The sequence below is a fragment of the Ambystoma mexicanum genome, chromosome 5q (assembly GCF_040938575.1).
Source record: "Ambystoma mexicanum isolate Mex_15411 chromosome 5q, UKY_AmexF1_1, whole genome shotgun sequence".
Taxonomy (NCBI): Eukaryota; Metazoa; Chordata; class Amphibia; order Caudata; family Ambystomatidae; genus Ambystoma; species Ambystoma mexicanum.
The window spans coordinates 58075223-58098133 of NC_090933.1; positions in this window are offsets into that span (position 1 = coordinate 58075223).

The window sequence follows — 22911 nt, forward strand, 5'->3', positions numbered from 1 at the left end:
GAGAACAATGGTACGTTATCTGAGGCAGTATCACAGCTGGCCAAGATGCACGCCAATTTGGAAGAAGAAGCAAAGGGAGTGAAGAAGGACGATAGCTGGTTCTCTTATATCAGGTCCTGGATGCCATCATGGCTCTCAGATGGTCTTAAGGTCGTGGCAGGATGCATAATATTAGGAATGGCTTTTTTGATGGGGATAAAGGTTTGGAAGGAAAGATCAAAGCGTACTGCTGAAGAAATGATCGGCATGCACGTTCTTATGCCAGCTGAGGATGACCAACACACAGACATCATCATTAAGGAACGTGAACGGCTGCACCAGCAGATGATATAAGCAGACTTGTATCCACCATCAATAAAGGTCGAGAACCCAAGGAACCCGAAAAGCTACATTGGGAAATGGGTCTATTTCAACCCCGGTGGCGGATGTGTCTATATGTACTGGTCATTTGAATATCATGCGCTTTGAAACACTTCTGCATAGGCGCGTTATAAATATCATATCATATCATACCATGGACCGGTACGGACACCTGGCAGGAATAACGAAGGTATGGCGGGTACGAGGAGACAAGAGAATTGATAATTTTGTGGTCGAGAAGTCCAGCAGAGGGGGACTGAAGAGGGAAAATGGGATGATCCCTTCCCCTGATTCTCATCCAGACCATGGCCTAGGACGTCACGACCCAAGCGCCCACCGCGAGAGGAATTCGACCCGCTCACTGCCGCCCCAGATGTCAAGATCCACTGAGGCCACGCCCCACACACCCAGGGGAGCTGCCTGTCAATCAAACCACGTGCTGGAACCTCGGGTGGAGCAGACATCGAGCATATGGATCAACTCGATTAGACAGCAACCATAAGTACCGCCATTGTTAGAGATGCCATGACGAAATAGCCAGCGGACAAGAACATACTCAGTGCTATGACGTAGAGGACCACTTACACTCACACATGCATCGTTGATATTTTTCACATAGGCCAACTACAGCACCGCAGAAACGCAAGACGAAAGAAGAGCTTGTGTACATGCTTGCCTATGCTTCATCGGCACTAAAACCATGAAGATGTAACCCTGTATATGGACTAATGCATATGAATCTCTGTCGCCCCTCTCAACCCCCATATTATGGACTATGTACCGCCACCCGTAAGCCAGGACAAGGTAGGCCGCAAAGCCAGAATCCCCAGCCCGGAGCAGCTCAGACAAAGCTGCAAGGTCCTGATCTCGCAGAACGAGCCCCGACAAGAGCCCACAGCGAAGAACGCAATGTTGCAACCTACATGCTGCGCTCCTCATGCCAAGGTTACACCTGCTACTGCTAAACGCTCCTCAGAGCCGAAATACAAATCAAATGCTCATAATTCTGCTTCAGCCACGGTCTCACAACATGTCATCAGACCAACCTGATACAATGCCAAACCCCAAGGACCAGAGAAGCGCTGGGGTCTCACGTCGGGGACACAGATGGCAACAATGAAGTGACAATTTAGACACCAACAGCGATGGGAAAGACATGAACACCAGCTAATAGTCAGATCTGTCCATTGTCCACCATGGATACAGTCATACTTTGTTGCCAGCACCAGGTACACCGCGAGCTGGGAACAGCGATGGTCCCAGGCTCGGGGGGCTCACGGGGGACCAATCAGAGTATGAGGGGCTCACCATTGACGCCATTATAGTTCAGCCAATCACTAATTGTCCCCTTGTAACAATTCTCTTGTAGCAATTATTAGGGACGGCTCACGCGTACCACCTGACCCTTTCTCCACGACTAACACTTTCCTCTATATGTGTCTATACTGACCCACCACTCAGGGAGCCAACCGAGATGGCGTGTTCTGATCTTGATGGTCGTGCAGATTATTGAACCTCCGTCCCCAAGTACCGCACAGACAGAAAGGATACACTGTCTGTGCAATCTTTGAGACCACAGGTGTGTTGAGCCGTCAATCAGGTAGCGGGAACGCCGGAAGGACCCCTGACCGCTGCAAGGCAATAGTTAATGGTTAAACAGGAGCAGTGCAATTGATACGGGTAACGGATAACAATCAGTATTAACAAGGCTTACCCAGGAGTGTTGCAAGTAGGGTCCTAAATGTGGTAAGAGCCACAGATTGTTGGTGGTGGTGAAAATAGGCGTTCTTGCACGGCTCGAAGGTGGGACACACCTGGGTCTGATGTAGATGGACCAGCAAGGCAAGAAGGTCAAAACCAAGTTCCAAGGTTCTAGATACAGAGAGGATAATCCAAAGGCAGTCCAAGAGAGTTCGAAGGTCAAGGTGCCGGGGAAACAAGGTGGAATCCAAGAAACAGAAATCTGAGGGGCAGGCAAGACAAATCCGAAGAACAGTCCGAGGTCGCAAAATCCGTGATCAGAAACAGGTAAACCAAAGCGCTACACAATCCTCAAGAGATCAGCTGTGAAGCGCTGTACCCACGTTGCCAAGATGCTTTTAAACTGGTTAAGTAACCACGTGATGTGTCTCACGGACGTGTGAGACGTGACGTGATCACGTGCTCACGGGACGTTGGATGTTCGTTGCCGTGGGAGTCTCCGTGGGCGTGACCAGCCGTGAGCGCGCCTCCATGGTAACTGCCAGCGAAACAAAGGACAGTAGACGCCAGGGCTACAGGCTGGTGTCCTCCTACGCCAGGCAAACTGCTGGTTCTTTCTATGTGCAGTGACTGCTCTTGTTGTTAGGTGTGGTGTGGGGCTTGTGGTTGTGTGATTCTTAATGGGGCGAGCAATGGGAGACGTGACATGGCGTTAGGTTTTGGGGCTAGTTTCCCAGGTGACGCACGTAGCCGGGTCATGCAGATAGAAAAAGGGCCTGCGAGCCCGCCATGAACAAGAGAGGTCTCCCGGATGCCTATGACCTGAGAGCTCATCCCTGTATGTTTTGTGCAATAAACAGCAGTAACTCCTTGTTCTTGTGTGTGTCTCATACTCCTTTGGGACGCGGGAGGAGTTGGGGCCTCCCCAACCCCAGAGGTCCACAGGCGGCCCTGCCGGGCCCCCGGAAATCACCCCGACACTTCCCGAATTTCAGGAGATCCGGCTCAAGATGTAGGGCGGTAGGGAGGCTATTCCAGAGGGAGGGACCTGCTGAGGATAATGATCTCCCACCAAATTTCTGCTTGGAGAACCGGCTGACTCGAAGAAGGTTGAAGGTAGATGAGCGGAGGGCTCGTGAGGGACAGTATTTCGGTAGGCAGTATGGAAGGTAGGTGTGTCCCAGGCACCAGAAAGCCTTGTGAACATTGCAAAAGGTCTTGAATTTTATCCTTGCAGTCACATGGAGGGATTTCAGCGCCAGAGAGATGCAGTCCATGGGCTTGAGGCCAAGAATAGGTTTCACGGTTCTGTTCTGGATGAGTTGCAGAGGGCACAGGGCAGAAGAAGGGGGGTTGAGGAAGAGGCTGTTGCAATAGTCCAGCCTGGAGAGAACCAGGGCTCTAGAGACAGTGAGCCTCTGGGGGAAAGTGAGACAGAGGAGGTGTAGCTGATAGTTAGACTTTTTAGAGATGTCTGAAATGTGAGAGGAGAAAGAGAGAGTGGAATCAAAGATGACCCAAGGTTTCTTGCTTCGCAGGTGGGTGCAGGTGCAGGGCCAAGGGAGGCCAGGCAGAGTGAAAGTGGGAAAGTGTGAGCAGGGGTCCAATGCAAATGATCTCAGTCTTAGTGGCATTGAGGCAGAGGTCGTTTGCAGCACACCACGACTGAATAGCGGACAGACAGTCAGATATGAGCGAGGAGGAGGAGATGGCTGAGGGTAGCCTGAAAGATAGTTGCGTGTCATCCGCATAGCACTGGATGTTAGAGGTGAAGGTGGCAATCACCCGTGCCAGGGCAGTCATATAGATGTTGAAGAACCAGGGGGATGGGTTAGATCCCTGGGGAACGCCACCGGTTGAGCGATAGTCGAGTGAAAGGCTCCGAGTTCCACCTGGGATGGGCAGTGGTAGAGGAAGGAGGCCAGGGTGTCACAGAAATGTGCGATCACAATGTTGTGGTCAACCATATTGAAGGCGGAGGAGAGGTCAAGGAGAATGAGCATAGATGAGGTGTTAGTTTCAAGATTTGAGAGAAGGTCTTCACAAGTGTTCAGAAGAGCAGTTTCCATGCCTCTGGATGCACTAAAGCCAGATTGATGGTTATGGAAACAACCAATAGATTCAGTGTGTAGGGTCAGCTGAGAGATAGCCAGTTTCTCCAGGAGTTTGCCCAGGAAGGGAGTGATGGAGATAGGGCGGTAGTTTGCCAGAATGGAAGGGTCGGAAGAGGGTTTTTTCGCAGAGGGTGTGCAAGGGAGTGCTTCAGTGCAGTTGGGAAAACTCCAGTGGAGAAGGAGAGATTGCAGTGATCAGCCAAGGCTGGGGTGAGAGAAAAATATTGTCTTTAATGGTTTTTTAGGGGCAGGGGTCCACCTGTTTAGATGAAGCCTTCATAGATCGGACCTGTATTGTAACCTCATCTGATGTGACAGGTGAGAGAGAAGAGAGGGTAAGTGGTGGGGGGCCAAGGGAGGCTCTGTTGTTGGTGTATGCTGTGGTGTGGAAGAGATTGTGGTGGCAGCATTGGATTGCATGCATGTGGAGCTGGTCCCCCCCCCCCTCGCTCCCATGCCACAGAGGAGGTATACAGGAACCGGAAGTAGTTTCATTCCCTGAATGTCCAGGTGACCTGTGATGCCAACCTGACTATCACGCACTGCTGTGCCTGGCTCTCGGGATCAACACACAACGCCATGAACCTGTGGAACAGCACCCTGTCAGCATACATGGTGTATCACAGAGGCCAAAGGACGTGGATGTTGGGTGAGTACATGTACAATCCCATCTAACTTGCAGCTTGAGTGACAGGCAATGGGGTGCCGGGGTATAACAATGTGATGAATGCATTTCTGGAATGTGCCCTGCACATGCAAGACCCACTAGCACACCCCTAAATTGACAGCCACAACACACAGGGATAGCACTTGATTTGAAATGTAGAAGTCACTAAGCAGGCCATTGCAACCACAAGAAAACCACACATAATGCACTACAGGTACCAGGATGCAACACCCCCCGCCCAATGAAACGGCAGTTTATCATCAGACATGGCAACCTAGGATAATCAAATGCATTTCCTGGGACAATCTCTGAGCAGTACAATAGCCTGCAAGGACTGGAATGTAAAACAGTGCGGCACAATGTGAAATGGGAAATGCATGCCCAGACTGGCCATTGCAATGTCACCATCACAGGCAATGCCGTTACCAATCTACAGTACTCACACCTGTGTCTCTCCACCTTTTAGGGGACTTTGGATACCCACTGCTTCCATGGCTGATGATCCTGCTAAGGAATCCCCAGACACCGCAGGAAGTGGTGTACAATTGGGCCCATGTGAGGACCAGGGTGGTGATTGAGTGGATCTTTGGCCTCCTGAAAGTCCAATTCAGGTGCCTGCACAGGTATGGGAGTGTGCTCATGTACAGACCAGAGAAGGTTGGACTGATTGTATTGGCCTGTGGAATGTTGCACAATATCTGCATCATGTGGACATCAGGGACACATGCCTTCTTTTGCTGTGACATATTTGATGCCTCCTCTCGTGCTGCATGTCAACAGTTCTTGCACCCTCCAAACCTCTAATTGAGGACTCCAGGCCATGTCCAGGCAGAAGGCATTGAGTAGGCTGCTGGTTACGTGACCAGGCCCTGCCACTCAGTTGCTCCACCCACCTCCAGTTTTCACTCCTTCCAAGGGCTCTAGGCCTGGTCCAGGCAGGCAGCATTGAGTAAGTTGCTGGTCATGTGACCAGGTGCTACCACTCAGTTGCTCCGCCCACCACCTAGTTAATCAGTCCTCCCTTCAGGTGTCCTCCTCGCCTGCATCCTCAGCAAAGGACAGGCGAAGATAAGGACCTCACCTGTTTGTGCCTGTTCAGGCCTGATAGGGCCAAGGGCCTGGCCCGCTAAACTGCATTTCACCTACAAACTAATTGCTACTACTGCTACTCCCTCCACAGCCAATCCTCACTCTCAGTAGGGTTGAATGGCCAACTGCCCTGAGCATCCCTGGCAAGCAAACCTCATCAATATTGCCCTTGCCCCCATCCAACACCCACGGACCACATGCACACGCCTTCTCATGTTGATCAATGCTCACACTGCAGAAATTGCTGACCTCATCTCGAACAACAGCCTTGAAGCCTTGTTCATCACTGAAACATGGTTTCCCCCATCCTCCCCACATATGTTTGACATCCTCCTACACCAAGGCTACTTTTTCCAACATGCCAACAGGCCAGGAAGGTCAGGAGGCGGAGTGGCAATCATCCACACCAGCGATTGGCCATACTCCATCATCCCCTGTCCCAGAACAAGCTCATTTGAATCACTCACCTGCCAGTTCCCTCTATCGCACAAGGAATTCATCACCTTCCACCTCATCTACAGACCACATCACATGTGTGACTCTTTCATTGCAGACATTTCCAACATACTCTCCTCTGCCAAATTAGCACATTCTAGTAATGTCTTTCTTGGTGATTTTAACGTCCCAAGTCACAGGCTGATACCAAACAAATGCTCATTCAGAGCCCTAAAGAAATGGTGGCACAAAAATCACAACTCAGGAGACCTCACCAACCTCAAATCTCTCAGCGCAATCCGTAGGACTCTGATTACAGAGTCTAAGCTGCTTACTATTCCACCACCATTGTGGCAGCCCTCTTTGACGTAGTAAAGCATTGTACAAAACCCTCACCTGACCCCGAGGTACCACCATCTCAGGAAAAATGTAATGGAATCAACACATTTTTTATTGAAAGAATAGACAAAATCTGAGAGACCATTGGATCAACCGCTCACAGCATAAGCATCCCCCAACCCCTGGCATGCATTGAGCCCTTCTGGACTGAATTCACTCCTCTCTTTCCCCCGGATCTCCTTAAAATGATTGCCTCCCTCAAACCTACTTCTTACTCTGATGATATAATTGTAGCCTCCATCATTAAGCAATTGACGAGCCCGGCACTCAATGCACTTCTCAGCATCATCAATGCCTCCCTCACAGAAGGATCATTCCCTAACAACCTCAAAATTAGTCTCATACAACCTCTTTTGATAAAACCAACCCTAGAACTAGATGACCTAGCCAACTACCGGCCCATTATTAACCTCCTGTTTTTTGGGAAACCTTGAAAAAAGTAGTTTCTACACAACTACTCACCAGAGTTGAGCAAATCCACCTCCTAAATAACTATCAGTCAGGGTTCTTCCCCAAGTGTAGCATCGAGACAGCCACCATCGAGGTGATGGATTATGTCCTCCAAATCATAGATATGGGTGATTCATGCCTCCTCATCCTCCTTGACCTCTCAACTGCATTCAACACTGTCGGCCAACACATCCTTCTCTCTCTCCTTGCTAACAGGATAGGATTCTATTGCACTGTCCTGAATTGGTTTACCTCCTCCCACTCAGGCAGACACCAGGCTGTTCAAATGAACTTGTTGCATTCTAACTGACTCCAGGTTTCATGCAGAGTCCCAAGAGGCTCCATTCTCTCACCAATCTTTTTTAGCCTTTACATGAAGACTTTGGGCACTCTCTTTAAAGATCCCAATATAGCCATCCACAAATATGCAAATGACACTCAGTTGTACACGATGGTAAACAGCTCACAGGACATCATTCATCTCTGCAATTACTTAGCCATCAGCCAGTCCTGGATGTCTACTGCCTACCTCAAACTAAACCCATCCAAGACCAAATTTCTGTTCACCGGTCCACTGGAGGAAAATCAACTTGTCCAACAATGGCTCAATGATAAGCTTGATCCACAACTCTCAGATTCAACAAAATCCTTAGACTTCACGATTGACAGCAGCCTGTCCTTCCAGAAACACATAGTCAAGAAGGCCCAAATAGCCTGGCTCAGAATCTCTACCCCTCGAAAAATCAAACCCTTCATATCCCCGCAGGACTTTCGGACCGTAGTGCAGGCCCTTGTGGTCTCACACATCGATGGTGGAAACGTTCTCCTGACAGGGCTCCAAGCTGCTCACTTGGCTCCCTTAAAAACAGTCCACCATGCTGCAGCACGTCTAATTGCAGAGCACGGAAATGTGACTGAATGACCCCCATTCTACGCAAACTACATTGGCTTCCACTCCAAGCGAGGATACTGTTCAAGATTTCATGTATCATTTACAAAACAGTCACACATAGGACACCAGCATACCTGGTGGCTAAGCTTCACATATCTGGTGGCACACGCTCCTCGCGCAGCAAATCGACCAACCAGCTTGAACCAAAACTTGTCTGCAAAGTGAGGACCCGCAAACAATCCTTCTCTTGTCATGCACCCACCGTCTGGAACTCGATCCCGGTGTCGGCTTGGAATGCCTCCACAATTCTACAATTCTGAAAATCTCTCATAACATGGCTCTTTCAACAGCACCTAACCAGGGACTAATTCTAATGGACACACATACCGATGCACAGACCTCACAGTACTGCACTACTGCTGAAAGATGGCAGCCCAAATGATGGCTACCCACACTGTGTACAGTGCTCTACTGCTCTCAAGCTAGGTCCCCGCTTTAAACAAAAAAACATATTTTTCTTATATCGATGTTCCCCGGTATGGTGCCAGGAGACTCTCAATGCTTAGCTGTGCTGATGATGCTGTTGTACTTGCAAACAGCACTAACTCATTGCGGTCACTGATTACTTCATACGACAAATACATGAGCGTTCAGGGCTTTGGGTTAGTAGTGGCAAATGTTTTACTATGTGTGTCACCAAGAAACTAAAATGATGCCCGCAAATGTTCCTAGAGGGAAAGATGGTTGATTGTTGTTGATCCTTTTGACTATCTACGAATAAGGTCCAACAACGGACTGAAGTGGGATGATCGTATTACCAAGTTAAGTGTCAGGATGAGTGAAACCACAGAAGGAATCTTTAGATTAGCAAAGAATCTAAGATATCCTCTGTGGAACATATGATGAAGGTCTACTAGAGAAAGACCATACCCACTGACACTTTTGGTTGTGAAATATGTGGATATATAATGGCCCCCTATTTACAAAAATTAGAAAATGCATTTCTAAGAGGGCTGCTTATGGTTCCCCCTGATTTAATTATGGGCCTCACTATGGGCAAGTGCTCACAGCTCCCTAACAAAAAACCTAATCAATTTACTTGCCCAAAATGCATACAGTAATGTTGGCTGGTTAGACCACACAGGTGCCCTCATAATGAGCTTGTCGTATCCTACAGGCAAACAGGAATACCATTAGCAGTGCTGATCTGCTGGAATTACCAGCAAATTACAGGTGCCAGCAACGGGAATTTCTGGTATTACCGGCACATCATACTGGCTGTTTTTTGTCGTACCTCCAGCTGGAGGTAAATCAGGTAACCCCACTGGAAAACTTGTAGTTTTCCAGTCCAAAAACGTGAGGGTAAACGGAATTACCAGCACGTTCATTCCAGACAAGCAAACTTCTAATGAGGCCCAAAGTCTTTGCTACTTAAGCTCTCATTGGCTACCTACTTTTATGAGCCAGGAAAGTTGAAGGGTCTCCCCAAGACACTGGTTAAAGATAGAGCTATGCATTTGCTGGTGTCTTTAAGGGAAGACAAAATGGAATTACTTTTAATGCTGTTGAAAACTCAGGTTAGGGCTTATTTACCGCTAGCCTGCCATAACGGCTAAGCTGTACATTTGCGTTTGGTTACGGCACCATTACAGAGAGTTTTCCTGAAGAAAGCCAGACTGAATGTACTGCTCGTGGGGGCAGTTACTCAGTTTTAGAATCTCAATCGAATGGGGAACACAAACTGGAACTGTGCGTATGGTGGGCTGGACACTGTATCCCATTTTATTTCGGTGTGTTCACTGTTTAACGATCTCCGGGCAACATTTGTATTAATGTTTTTACGACAGAGTGGAATAATGTTGTGTCAAGTGGCACTACTGTTTTTGCTCACCTCAGCAAAACCTGCGGTATTATTTGGCCTTGCCTATTTTTTTTTACAGAGAACATGGCAACGATGAGCTATGCTTAGGACAGCTGGGGAGGATGGTGCTGGGCTGACATAAATTAAATAATATTCCCAGATGCAAAAGGAGTGCCTTGCTGTATGTTGAAATTGTAATTTAATTGGTCTAATTGTTCTGTGTACACTGTCAGATTTTAAGGATTTATTTATTGATTTTAAGAAATGTATTAATATGATGGTTTTATGGATGTAACAATCCAAAATAAACTTTGAAACTTGAACTTGATGCATGCAAAGCAGCTTGGTATTTCACATAATCTTGGCTTTGAAAATGTGGAGGTACTCTGATGTGTAGTTTGGGATATGACATAGAATCAAGTGCTATCTATGTGTCAGGGCACAGTGAATTACAAAAACCCAGAAATAATTCTTGGTTATAGTAGAGGTAATAGTTTAGGGTATGTTACTGGAATATCTTTGCAGCTTGCCACAAAAGATACATTTAGAGCTCAGGATAACTTTTTTTTTTAACAAACTACATTTATTTCTTCAAGAATTATGCAAAGATACTTGTGGAAAAGGACAAAACTATTTTGTTAACACATTTTAAAAGTCAGGCATAATGTGAATAAAGCTGTCTGTGCTTTTATTCAAGATTTTAGTATGGCCAGCATTCTGTTTTTGACGGTGGGCTGGTTCAGTTGTGGTAGGAGAGAAGATTACAGTTCTGACAAGGAGATACACATTTCACACATGATTGACTTCTGTTAGTTCTTGAAATCCATTGGAAGTCAATGGGAAATTTTCAGCGGGGCAGTTTCAAAGATGAAGAAAGTAGTAATTAAGAAACGAATGCCCACAAGTCAAGATCCAATCCTTCAGGAAGCAGCTGAAGACCTCACTCTTCAAATAACTACGTAGTCTCCATATCAGCAGTGGCCTACTCCCTTTCTGCTTCTTATTTCTCTTCTACTGTCTGTGTCGTCCTGTGAACCCTCTGTCCTCGTGTCTTTGTCGCACCCTGATGCTTGCGAGCTTCGACGCGTTATAAATAAGTAAATAAAATAAATAAAACAAATAAAATAAATAAAAGATTGGCTTTCAAAGAAATAGGTGTGTTTTAGATAAATGTCACTTCGGAATATATATATAGGCTCAACCACAAAGCTGGGATGAGACAGACCACGGAAGAACACAGAGGCTTTGTTCCTGAGAAGCCTGGTGGGGCGGGACTGGGCGACCTAGCTGATTCACAAGTTAAACTGTCTTGGTGAGAGAAATCAAACAGCCAATTAAGTGCATTACTATGACAATAAATCTGCTCAAAGACCTGAATTTGCCACTTCTACTATCACAACAGTTTTTAGTGAATCCCCTTTTTTCTAGAGAAGCTTAGAGAGAGAGTGATTGTTAACATACTTGTATTTCCGTAGTCCTTTATTAAAATATTTTCAAATGTAATCTCTTTAGGCTAACATGTATGTTCCATGGAGATTTTGAAACACTGTTGGCATTTAATAACAATACAAGACAAAATGAGTACATATCTGATACTTTCATTTGCAAAAGAAAGCCACACTAAGATGCGTATTTTAATGTTATTTAAAAAATATAGTCAATTGGATATGTATCTTTCTTTAACAATCAGGGGGTAATTCATAGAACTTAGCGCAGAAGTGGCGCATGCGGCTGGCGCACAGAGTGCGTGTGCGGCAGTCTGCGCCAGCCGCGTGTGCCAAAACCCATTTTAGTGCACAGCGTATTCATGAATACTTACATCTATAACCAGCCATGGCGCAGAGTGGTACAGCGACCCTGCTGCAGCACCAGTTACGCCCCCAAACCCGCCCCATGCGCCAAAAACATCGCACAAATCCCCCCAAATGACGAAAAGGCCAGTGGACCACTGTACAGCCCTCCAACCACGAAAACGCGCTAAAAAGCCACACAGCCCTCACGCGCCACTCCTCAGAATACGCGTACTGCACTCGCACCAGCAAAATCGCGCGGACAACTCCCCGCACACCCCTCGGAATACGGGTACCCCGCTCGTGCCAGTAAAATCACGTGGAAAACTCCCCGCGCACCCCTTGGAATACGCATACACCGCTCGCGCCAGCGAAATCGCGTGGAAAACTCTCTGAGCACCCCTCGGAATACGCGTACCCTGCTCACGCCAGCGAAATCATGTGAAAAACTCCCTGCGCACCCTTCGGAATACACGTACCCCGTTCGCACCCGTGAAATCGCATGGAAAACTCCCTGCGCACTCCTTGGAATACGGGTACCCCGCTCACGCCAGCAAAATCGCGTGGAAAACACCCCGCGCACCCCTCGGATTACAAGTAACATCACATGGAAAAAGTCCCCCTTGTGGTGTGGGCTGCCTGTGGGGCATGGACAGGGGTGATGGACTGCCTGCGGGCCATGGGGAGCGTGGATGGGCTGCCTGCGGGGCATGGGGAGGGTGGATGGGCTGCCTGCGGGGCATGCCCAGGGGTGGATTGACTGCCTGGTGGCATGCCCCAGGGTGATGGGAGGCCTGCGGACCATGCCCAGGGGTGATGGGCTGCCTGCTGGCATTCCCAGAGGTGATGGGCTGCCTGCGGGCATGCCTAGGGGTGGATGGGCTGCCTGCGGGCCATGGGGAGGGTGGATGGGCTGCCTGCGTGGCATGCCCAGGGGTGATGGCCTGCCTGTGGGGCATGCCCAGGGGTGGATGGGCTGCCCGTGGGCCATGGGGAGGGTGGATGGACTGCCTGCGTGGCATGCCCAGGGGTGATAGGCTGCCTGTGGGGCATGCCCAGGGGTGGATGGGCTGCCTGCGGGCCATGGGGAGGGTGAATGGGCTGCCTGGGTTGATGGGCTGCCTGTGGGGCATGCCCAGGGGTGGATGGGCTGCCTGTGGGCCATGGGGAGGTTGAATGGGCTGCCGGCGTGGCATGCCCAGGGGTGGATGGGCTGCATATGGGGCATGCCCAGGGGTGGATGGGCTGCCTGCGGGCCATGGGGAGGGTGAATGGGCTGCCTGCGTGGCATGCCCAGGGGTGATGGGCTGCCTGTGGGGCATGCCCAGGGGTGGATGGGCTGCTTGCTGGCCATGGGGAGGGTGGATGGTGCAAGGGGGGTACGCGTATTCCGGGGGTGCGCGGGGACTTTTACATACGATTGGCCTGGCACGAGTGCGGTATGTGTATTCTGCGGGTGCACGGGCACTTTTACATGCGATTGGCCTGGTGCAAGGGGGGTACGTGTATTCCGGGTGTGCGCGTGGACTTTTACACACGATTGGCATGGTGTGAGCGGGGTACGCATATTTCAGGGGTGCGCGTGGACTTTTACAAGCGATTGGCCTGGGGCGAGCGGGGTATGCATATTTCGGGGGTGCGCGTGGACTTTTACACACGATTGGCCTGGCGTGAGCGGTGTACGTGTATTTTGGGGGTGCGCGTGTACTTTTACACGCGATTGGCCCGGTGCGAGCGGGATCCGTGTATTTCGGGGGTACTTGTGGACTTTTACACGCGATTGGCCTGGCGCGAGCGGGGTATGCATATGTCGGGGGTGTGCAGAGAGTAATACACACAATTTTGCGTTGTGGGCCCTCCCGGGCGTGCCCCTCCCCATGCCCAGCAGGCAGCCCACACCACAGGGGACCACCCTACACCCCTGGGCATGCCCCGCAGGCAGGCCATGACCCCTGGGCATGCCCCACAGGCAGCCCATGACCCCAGACCATGACCCGCAGGCAGCCCAAATGGCAACATGCACTTGGGAGCCCTGACTCATGTCCCCCCACCCCCACCCACACACCCACCCCCCATTGACGGGCACCTGCCAGCAGGCCTCGACACATGTCCCCCACCCCGCCCACCCCCCCTCATTGATGGGCACCTGCCAGCAGGCCCCGGCACATGTCCCCCACCCCTCCCCTAGTGACAGCAACCTGTCAGCAGGCCCGGACTCATGTCCGCCACCCACCAACCCCCATTGATGGGCAACTGACAGCAGGTCCCGACATATGTCCCCCACCCCAACAACCCCCGCATTGACGGGCACCTGCCAGCAGGCCCCGACACATGTCCCCCACCCCGCCCACCCCCCCTCATTGATGGGCACCTGCCAGCAGGCCCCGGCACATGTCCCCCACCCCTCCCCTAGTGACAGCAACCTGCCAGCAGGCCCGGACTCATGTCCGCCACCCACCAACCCCCATTGATGGGCAACTGACAGCAGGTCCCGACATATGTCCCCCACCCCAACAACTCCCGCATTGACGGGCACCTGCCAGCAGGCCCCGATACATGTTCCCTCAGCACCGGCAAATGGCCAGCAGGCCCAGTCTCATGTTCCCCCCAGCCCCCCTTTGATGGGCACCTGCCAGCAGGCCCTGACACATGTCCCCCACCCCATCCACCCCCCCACTGACGGGCACCTGCCAGCAGGCCCGACCCATGTCCCCCACCCCTCCCCAGTGACGGCAACCTGCTAGCAGGCCTCGACTCATGTCCCCACACAAAACCAATGAGAGTACACAACACCAATAATGAAGATATATGAAATGTATTAAAACACATAATGAAATAACATAATGAAAATCAAACTTGCAAATTAAGAAATAATTAAAGCAATACCAAAAAAAAAAGGAAAATCCAATTAAAATCAAAAATCCACGACATGAAAACTGAAAAGTGGTCCATCGCCAATGTCCATATAAATGACAAAATAAAAATAAAATAAAAACCATTGATCCATGGGAAGTTGAAATAACGAAAGTATGTACAAGTCTTGAACTATTTACAATGCAAGTTCAAAGGGTCCATGATACCAAAAGAAAAGGAAACCTACCAAAAAACCTTTCAATAAAAAACTGTATACATAAAGTGGAGCAAAGTCCATGAACTCCAAAAAAAAATATTAAAAAAAGGAAACCTAAGCCTAAAGAACTATGTACAAAGGTGGCGGGCTAGTCCAACGGCTCACTCTTTGATGTTCCGGGCCAGGGCATCATCGAACTCCACGTCGATGTTCCGGAGGCAGGCCTCTTCCCTGGCCTCGAGGTCTCGCAGGGATGCAGCCATGGCCTTCTCCAACTCCCTGCAAGTTGCCTCGAGGCACTCAGCCTCAACGCTCGGTGCATGGAGTTCTCCGCCCTGACCATTGTGAGCCGTGCCTCCTCTGCCTGCCACCGCTCCGCATCTATCTGCTGGCCCAACCGCTGCCACACGCAAGACACACCCAATCCTGGGTCCTCCTGCCCTCCGGCCGATGCCTGCCCCTGTGATGTTGATGGCCCGAGCCATTATCGCTCCCACCCTGAGCCTGCTGCTGCCGTGCATGTGCCCTGCCTGTTGATGCCTGCAAGTCCTCCTCTTGCTGGGGTCCAGTTGGTGGGGTGGCCACCCCTGCTGGACCTCCAACTCCCGACTGTGGCAGGGATGTGTCCTCCACCAGCCTGGTGCTGGCTCAGGGGCAGCTCCACCGGGTGCCCAGGTGATACTCTGGCAGGAAGATGGAACGGAGGATGACTGGCGCATAGGGGGGTCAGTTGAGGAGGGGGTCGCAAGAAGGTCCAGCACATGGAGGAACCCAGCGCCGGTGACCTGTCCTAGTAGGGTGACGCGGTCAATGAGCTATTCGAAATGACATGCATTGTCCTCATGAGAACCCTGTAGATCATCCTGAATACCACGTTGGCGCAACGCCATCCCAGCTAGGATAGGCTCAACACGGTCATGGATTGCAACGTCCACAGGGAGAGGACGGCCAGTTGTTGTTCGCGAATCCCCTCCCTGAAAACGGGTCTGGACGCAGGCATCCCTGCTGGTGCGGAATGATGCAGTCACAGGATTGGGGACAGGATTACACACAGGCACCTCCGTGGCGGCCTGTGCTGCCCCCTGTCCTTGCCCCTGAACTGCACCACTAGCACCAGTGGAATCCCCCCTCCAGGCCCCGTGCGTGGCCCTTCCACGGCCTTCTCCTCAACCGAACCCCCACCAACCTGGATGACTCTGTGCCATCTTCCTCCATAGCCCCCTGTCGGGGCTTAGCTGCCCCTACTGCTGCGAGGAGTCCACCTCCAACCTCCGCCTCTTGAACCTCCCCTCGGCAGCTGCGGCCATGGACGTGGCAACAGACCTCTCACTCCCGGAAGAGATGACTACGTGGGAGGAGAGCTGGACCTTGCATCTCCGGCTGGCGGTGGGATCCCTGCTGCTGTGCTCCACAGCACAGTCTCCGCCCTCTTCATCAGTTGACACTGCAGACAGGGAGAGACAGAACACAGGCATCAGGGCACTGTACAGTGGTCGGATACACACATGACAGTTGCACATGATTGGCAGTGTCATACTTCAAGATGGCATCACACTTCCCAACACTCATATCATTTGAACCCACACACATGCACAAATTAACAGGAATCGTGCAGCAAGCAGCAGCATCCATACACACACAACAGCATGTACATCCGAAGGTTGGCATGATGTCACAAGCAACATGGGCAGTGCCGAACACATGCACACACGCCAACAGACAGACATGCATCTGTACATCTCCACTACCTGTCACGGTGCAATCATCGGCAACTATGTTACATCTGCCAATCAGGTTCCTACATGTCTGTGTCACATGCATCCATGGCGTATCACAGTCTCACACATGTCAAACACACACACACACATGTATGCCATGCACGTATATGAAGGTGGAACCAGCATCCATGTGTCACACCCCAACCACGCCATACACAGAAATACTAACATGTGTGCATCTCCACATGCAGTTGTGCATCATGCTTTGGAACACATACACCATTGATGTGCATCACACATGACAGGACTCACATGCAGCATGGTCATGTCCCTGCACATACACATCCATACATGGCCCTTTTCAGACATATGTCCAAGCTGCACACTCCTGGCACACCTCAACATGCACTGCGTCCAATAAGTATGCATGGACACTTACTGCTCGACTCCGGACCGGTCTCTCTCTCTCGAGGACCTGGCAGTGAAGCGCTGGGTTAATGCATTCCAGGACCCTCATTCTTCGTTGGTAAGGTGGACCCTGTGCCTCACTGCATCTGCTGCTTCCAAGAGGCGCCGGGCCTTCCTGAGGGTCCTGGACCTGAAGTCCTGGACGTGTTGTAGGTCGCGGGTTGCCACGCCCTCCGCGTTGATGACAACACGGTGTCCAGCCAGATCCTCTCCCGTACATCCTTGTCAGCGCCTCTTCTTCTGTAGAGGGCATCATAATGCACCAGGACTTGCTCCACTAGGATGCCAACCTCTCCTGCTGTGTAGCTGGCAACCCTCTGCCTCTCTGGCTGGCGGTTGCCAGTGGTCTCAGATGTTATTTCCCCCGACATGGCAACCCCCGAGGCAGGTGTGGGTGGGCAACTTGGTCCTGGTGCTGGGCTGTGGAGCGATGGAACTTTAGTCGGGAGTCTTATGTTCCAGCAGGGGTGGTCACAGCAATTGGACCCCTGCAGATGGCAAACATGCAGGCACCAAATAGCAGGGCACGTGGCCAGCAGGCAGCAGCAGATGGGTGATGGGAGTCGGCTCGGGGCTCTGGGGGGCAGGAAAATGGCCTTCTGGGCAGGAGCGTGGTCTTCCGTGTGTTGTCGCGTGGCCAGCTTGATACGGAGTGATTTTGCATGTGAAAAAACAGTACATTAGCGTGTAATCCGGTGAAAGGCCCTGAGCGTAAGCGCGTATGTGACGTAAGACGCACAGTCGTTTCCCTCAGCACGGGTGCATCCGCACGTGCAAAAACAGCACGTCCGTGTGTGAATGCGTGCAATTCAAGGAATGGCCCTGAGCGCGTAAGCACATATGTGACGTAACACGCGCAGGCGTTTCCCTCAGCAGAGGTTAAAGGTGAGCGCGGGCCAGCAGTCCACTGTATGTGCTGTTCGTGGAGATCGAGGCTTGTGTTTACTCTGCTGGCATCACAAGCGATTACTTCACAGCATTTTAAGTTCGTACCTCTTCTTTTGGAGGGGTGTTGCCTATGCCCACAAGTGTGTGTGTTTTTGCTTTTTTTTCCACGCAAGGCAGGCGGTGAGTCACGCATGCTATTTTTCCCACTGTGGTTCCCCCTGTGCATCGCGTACCGTATCGAGGTCATAGTAGCCTGCGTGTTCCACACGTACGTGTCTTTTGTGTCCCTGGGTGTCACACCGTACTGCTGGAGGTTTAATCCACGCACGTGGGCTACCGGGGTCGCATGCACATTTTTCTTTTGTGAAATTACAACTTTTAGTTTTTATACTTTGTCAATTTTCGATTTTTTTTTCTTTTTTTTGGGGGGTGCCTGAGCGTTGCATAACCTGTCATTTTTCCCCAGGGGTCAGAGACAGCCTTGCAGGGGCATTGGGGTACCTATTCCATCCAATACCCTGCCCACTTCTAGCCAATTGCCCAGGACAATTGTTGAGTGCACCTCCCATCGGCTACTTAACATCTGTGCCATGGTTGGGAGGCCACCAAAGGCTAAGGGCGGCAAAGCTGGGCGTCCTCCCAGGGCTGGGCGTGGTCGGGCATGTGGGCGCGGAGACCAGGGAGGACAAGGAGTCCAGGGTGGCCAGGGTGGGTACAGAGGGGGAAGAGGCAGGGGGGGCCTACTGGGGCGGGATGCCCAGCCACGTGCTGGTGCAGACATGCCACCGCCCCCTGTGGCTCCTGATGATGCAGCTGTTGCATCACAACCTGGCACCCATGTGACCCAACAGCAATTTACATCTGCTGTCACGGGCCCACCGGTGGTGATAGCTGCAGGTGAAGCTGTGGGCACCACCACCCGGGCTCAGTGTCAGGCAGCGCATGTTGCGTTGTGTGACAAGGACTCCCTGGACGATTCCATCTTGTCCGGAGGTGCGGGTCACGTGTGTCCAGTGTAGGTGTGACTGAGGCACACGTATCTGGGGCAGTTATGACATCTGCTGCCCCAAGCAGCCGGGTGGTGGTAACTGCATGTGCAGATGCAGCCAACACCCCCCCAGCAGTGAGTCAGACCCAAGCCAGACCTTTTGTCCTCATACCTACACCCACTGCCTTGGTCCAGTCCACCAGCGCCACTGCCCTCACTGATCAGGGCCACATTAGCCACTCAGGGTCAGTACCACCGGCCAAAAGGAGGAAGTGTGCTCCTGCGCAAGAGGCTGGGACCCCAGACACGGCTCTGGGCTCCGGCATGTCAAGGAAGAAACCTTTCTGCAAGCAGGAACTGGACTTCCTTGCGGACTACGTGTCGGAACACCAACGCGATATGCTTGTGGGCCCACAGTGCCATACAATGCATCACCAGCGTTGGTCCACTGGCAGCATGTTGCAGATGGTGTGACAGCCATGGGATTCTAGGTGCGCACAGCTCAGGACTGCTACAAGCGTTGGAAAGACCTCTGACGCAGTGCAAAACAAAAGCCTCCAATTATTCCATGTCTCTGGTGACTGGTGGTGGGCCACCAACAGAGGAGGATGAACTCACTCAGCATGAGGAGATCGCTTCTGAATTCATCCCGGAAGAACAAATCTGTGGACTGGGAGAGAGGATGGATTATGATGCATCAGCTGGTGAGTATTGATGCGTGTAACTCAATGACATGTGTGTTTGGCATGTGTGACCCGCCCAGCTACAAGTTGGCTCCTTCCTTTCTTCAATCTCCCTCTCTACCTGTGGTGTTCACCAGCTGTCTGACCTATTGGCCTCACTTTACCTACAGCACCTGGCAGCTCTCGCCTACTGCATTTTCAGTTTCTTCTACGACTTCCAGTGCTATGCTGATGACGCTCAACTCATTTCCAGGCTGCCCTTTTCACCTCTTCTCCCTCCCTTATTTCTGATAGCCTCATTGCCATTTGCTATTGGTGTACTACCAACGATCTCTGTCTGAATGCCAGCAAGACTGACATCCTCCTCATCGGTACACCTTCGCCATCCTTTCCCCTCACTCTCTGGCCAGCCCCACTTTGCCCTCCTCTTACCTCCACCTGCAAGGCCAACAACCTCAGGGTCACCTTTGACTCAACACATTTCTTTTACACACACATTTCTGACATATCTTGAGATAGATTAACTTCTTCACCTCCTCAGGGGTACTGTGCCTTTCCTATCGTTCACCTACATGCTCACGGTCTCTCATGCTCTGTTTTACTTACGGTTGGAGTACTGTGACAGGCTCTTCCAATATTCGACCTGCCTCCACAATCCGCCCTCTACCGCTAATCCAGTACAGGACTGCGAGACTTGTCCTTGGCCTCATGCCCTTGGATCCTACCTTTCCAGCTCTGTAATCCCTTCATTGGCTACCAGTGGATGCAAGGATGATACTTCAGACCCTCTGCATTGTGCGCAATGATTTTTGGGACTGTGTCCAAAATACCTTCAACAATCCCTCTGCCAATTCCTCCCCTCATGAGTCCTTTGCTCCTCTACTTCACACTCCCTTCGGGTTAGTCGTTATTTGAATAGATAAGCTGTGGGCAGATCTGTGTGTATGGCTGGGTACTCCCCTTGGAACAGCCACTGGCCACGTTGAAACTTGAGGAGAAACATCTGTGCTTCCGGAAGCACCTCAAGACCTTCCTATTTGCTCCTGCATTAGCCCCTCTTCTCCCCAGCTGGACTGTTTCCTCTGTTGGCACTGTGCCCCTTCACACACTCTGTCCTTCGGGCCCAGGTACCTGCTCACCCTGCCTCCCTGCTGCACTGCCTCCAGGCCTCCCATTGCAATGGGTCCTGTGCATGTACTGTACCCATGCAGTCCCCCACTCTTATTCTGCACTCATCAGATTTACCCTATCCAAATTATCTTGAACTTGCCAATTGCTGTCTGCACTGCCACCTTTTGAATGCCTATTCTATCATTGTACTACATTTTCCTTCTTTGGTCTCCTCTGTTTGGCACGTTCCCGTTCTCCCCCTTCCCGGGTCTTCAACCCTTTATCCCTTCTCCATGCATTTGCGTGTTCTTAATGTGACTGTGCCCAGTGTGATAGTTGTTTTGAATTCCTTTTCTCCCTTTTTCCACTCCCTTAGCTTGTTTGCGCTCTGAGCCACTTGTGTACGAGTGCAATCTTGATGAGATGTCATATCATGTCATATACATCCTTTGTCCTTGGTGCAGTGTGTCTGACACGTTCCACTCTTGGAGATACTGGAGTAGATGGAGATTGGGCTGCCCTATTCACTAGAACCGCAGGTAGCTGTCTAGTCCTCATCCAATATGGAAGGTGGATGTTTATAGGAACTCACTTCCGGATACTTCCTTGCTTTGTATCCGTCTGGAAGCCACTCTGTATTTCTGCCTGATTTTGACTGCGCTTGCATTTATTTTTACTTTTTACATCTCTGTGTTTCTTTCGTTACGCCTTTGGCTTTAGCTTGTAACTTGTCTGCTCTTCGTATCTTTCTTCTTACTAGCCTCGTCTTTATTTGGGTTATTTCGTTTTGCTTCTATTTTCATTTTGACTATTATTGTGCCTTTCTTTAGCGTACCTTTTATTATTGTATATTCTTTCTTTCTTAACTCCTCCTCTTTCGTTCTCCTATCAGTTCGTACTTCGGTACGCTCCGGTAGCTACCACCTCTCCCTTTCTGCTTTCTGTATTTTGTTACATACCTTACCTGTCTATTTCTGTGGCTCCTCCCATTTTGGTACGTACCTCGGTACGCTCAATTCTAATCTTTCTTCCAACTTTCATTCTATTGAACGATATCTACTGCCTATCTTACCTGTGCCATTCTGAGGTTACTCCCCTTAAGGTCCGCACTTCGGTACTCCCTACTTTACCCTTTCTTCCGACTTTATTTCTGTATTCAGCTCTCTGCTGCATCTCTTACCTGTGCTATTCTGTGGCTCCTCCCCTTACGGTCCGTGCTTCGGTATGCTCCACCTATACTTCCTTCTTACTTCAACTCGGTCTTCCGAACTCTGATTCTTCCTTCTTTTGTGCCGTTCAGAGGCTTCTGCTCTTTCTGTCAGGATTTTGGTATAATTCTTTTCGTACATTTTTCTATTCTCCTATTGCGCAAAAAGGACTTTATTATTCATTGAAGATCTGTGACACTCTACAATTCACATACCAAGAAGGCGGTAAAGAGAGAGAGGGACAGTATCTACCAAACAAAGACCAATCTCCATCGTACCCAGGGTTTTTTCTGCCATTGCACAGATTTTTCCCTGGAAGAATTTCGGGAGCTTGCTCCTTGGTGTCCATTTTGATCCTGAACTCTAGCAGGTCAAGGTGGCCTCTGAGGGAGCTCACCCCTATCTGCACAAGAAGAAGGAGAAGAAACCAAAGGAAGCCAGAAAGGATTGAAGGAAAAGATTATCAGAAGAATCGAAGTGTACCTCAGACGATTCAGGTGAGGAGAGGGAATGGGAGAGTACCTTCAAAATTGACAGTGTCTCACTCTGACTGCGCTGATGGCAGTGGCTCCCCATGCACAGGTGTGCACAATCATGTTCCAAGTACATTCCATGTATGCCCCTACGTGTCCTTGACCACCTGCTCATTGTAGTATGTGTCCAGGATGATCCAAGTGTCATCTCATTTGGACAGCCATGCTCACTGTAGTCTGTGTGTCATCACGCACGACTTCAGGCTGTCCACATCTGTATCATGCACATGGCGCCGCCTGTTACAGGCCCACTGCCTCTTTTCCACTCGTGCTGTCTCCTACATGCATGGGTGTACTATTGATGGTTCCTCATCTGTCCTCCATCATGTCCACTTCTCATAGGCTGTAGTGACATTTGAATGATGAAATGCAATAGACACATGTCAACACTGTCTGCCAATGCACAGTTCTGTGGGGAACATTTCATTGCCATGCAGTGCCTCACTGCTATTGCCCAGAGGGCGGGTGTTTCACAGAATCCATGCTA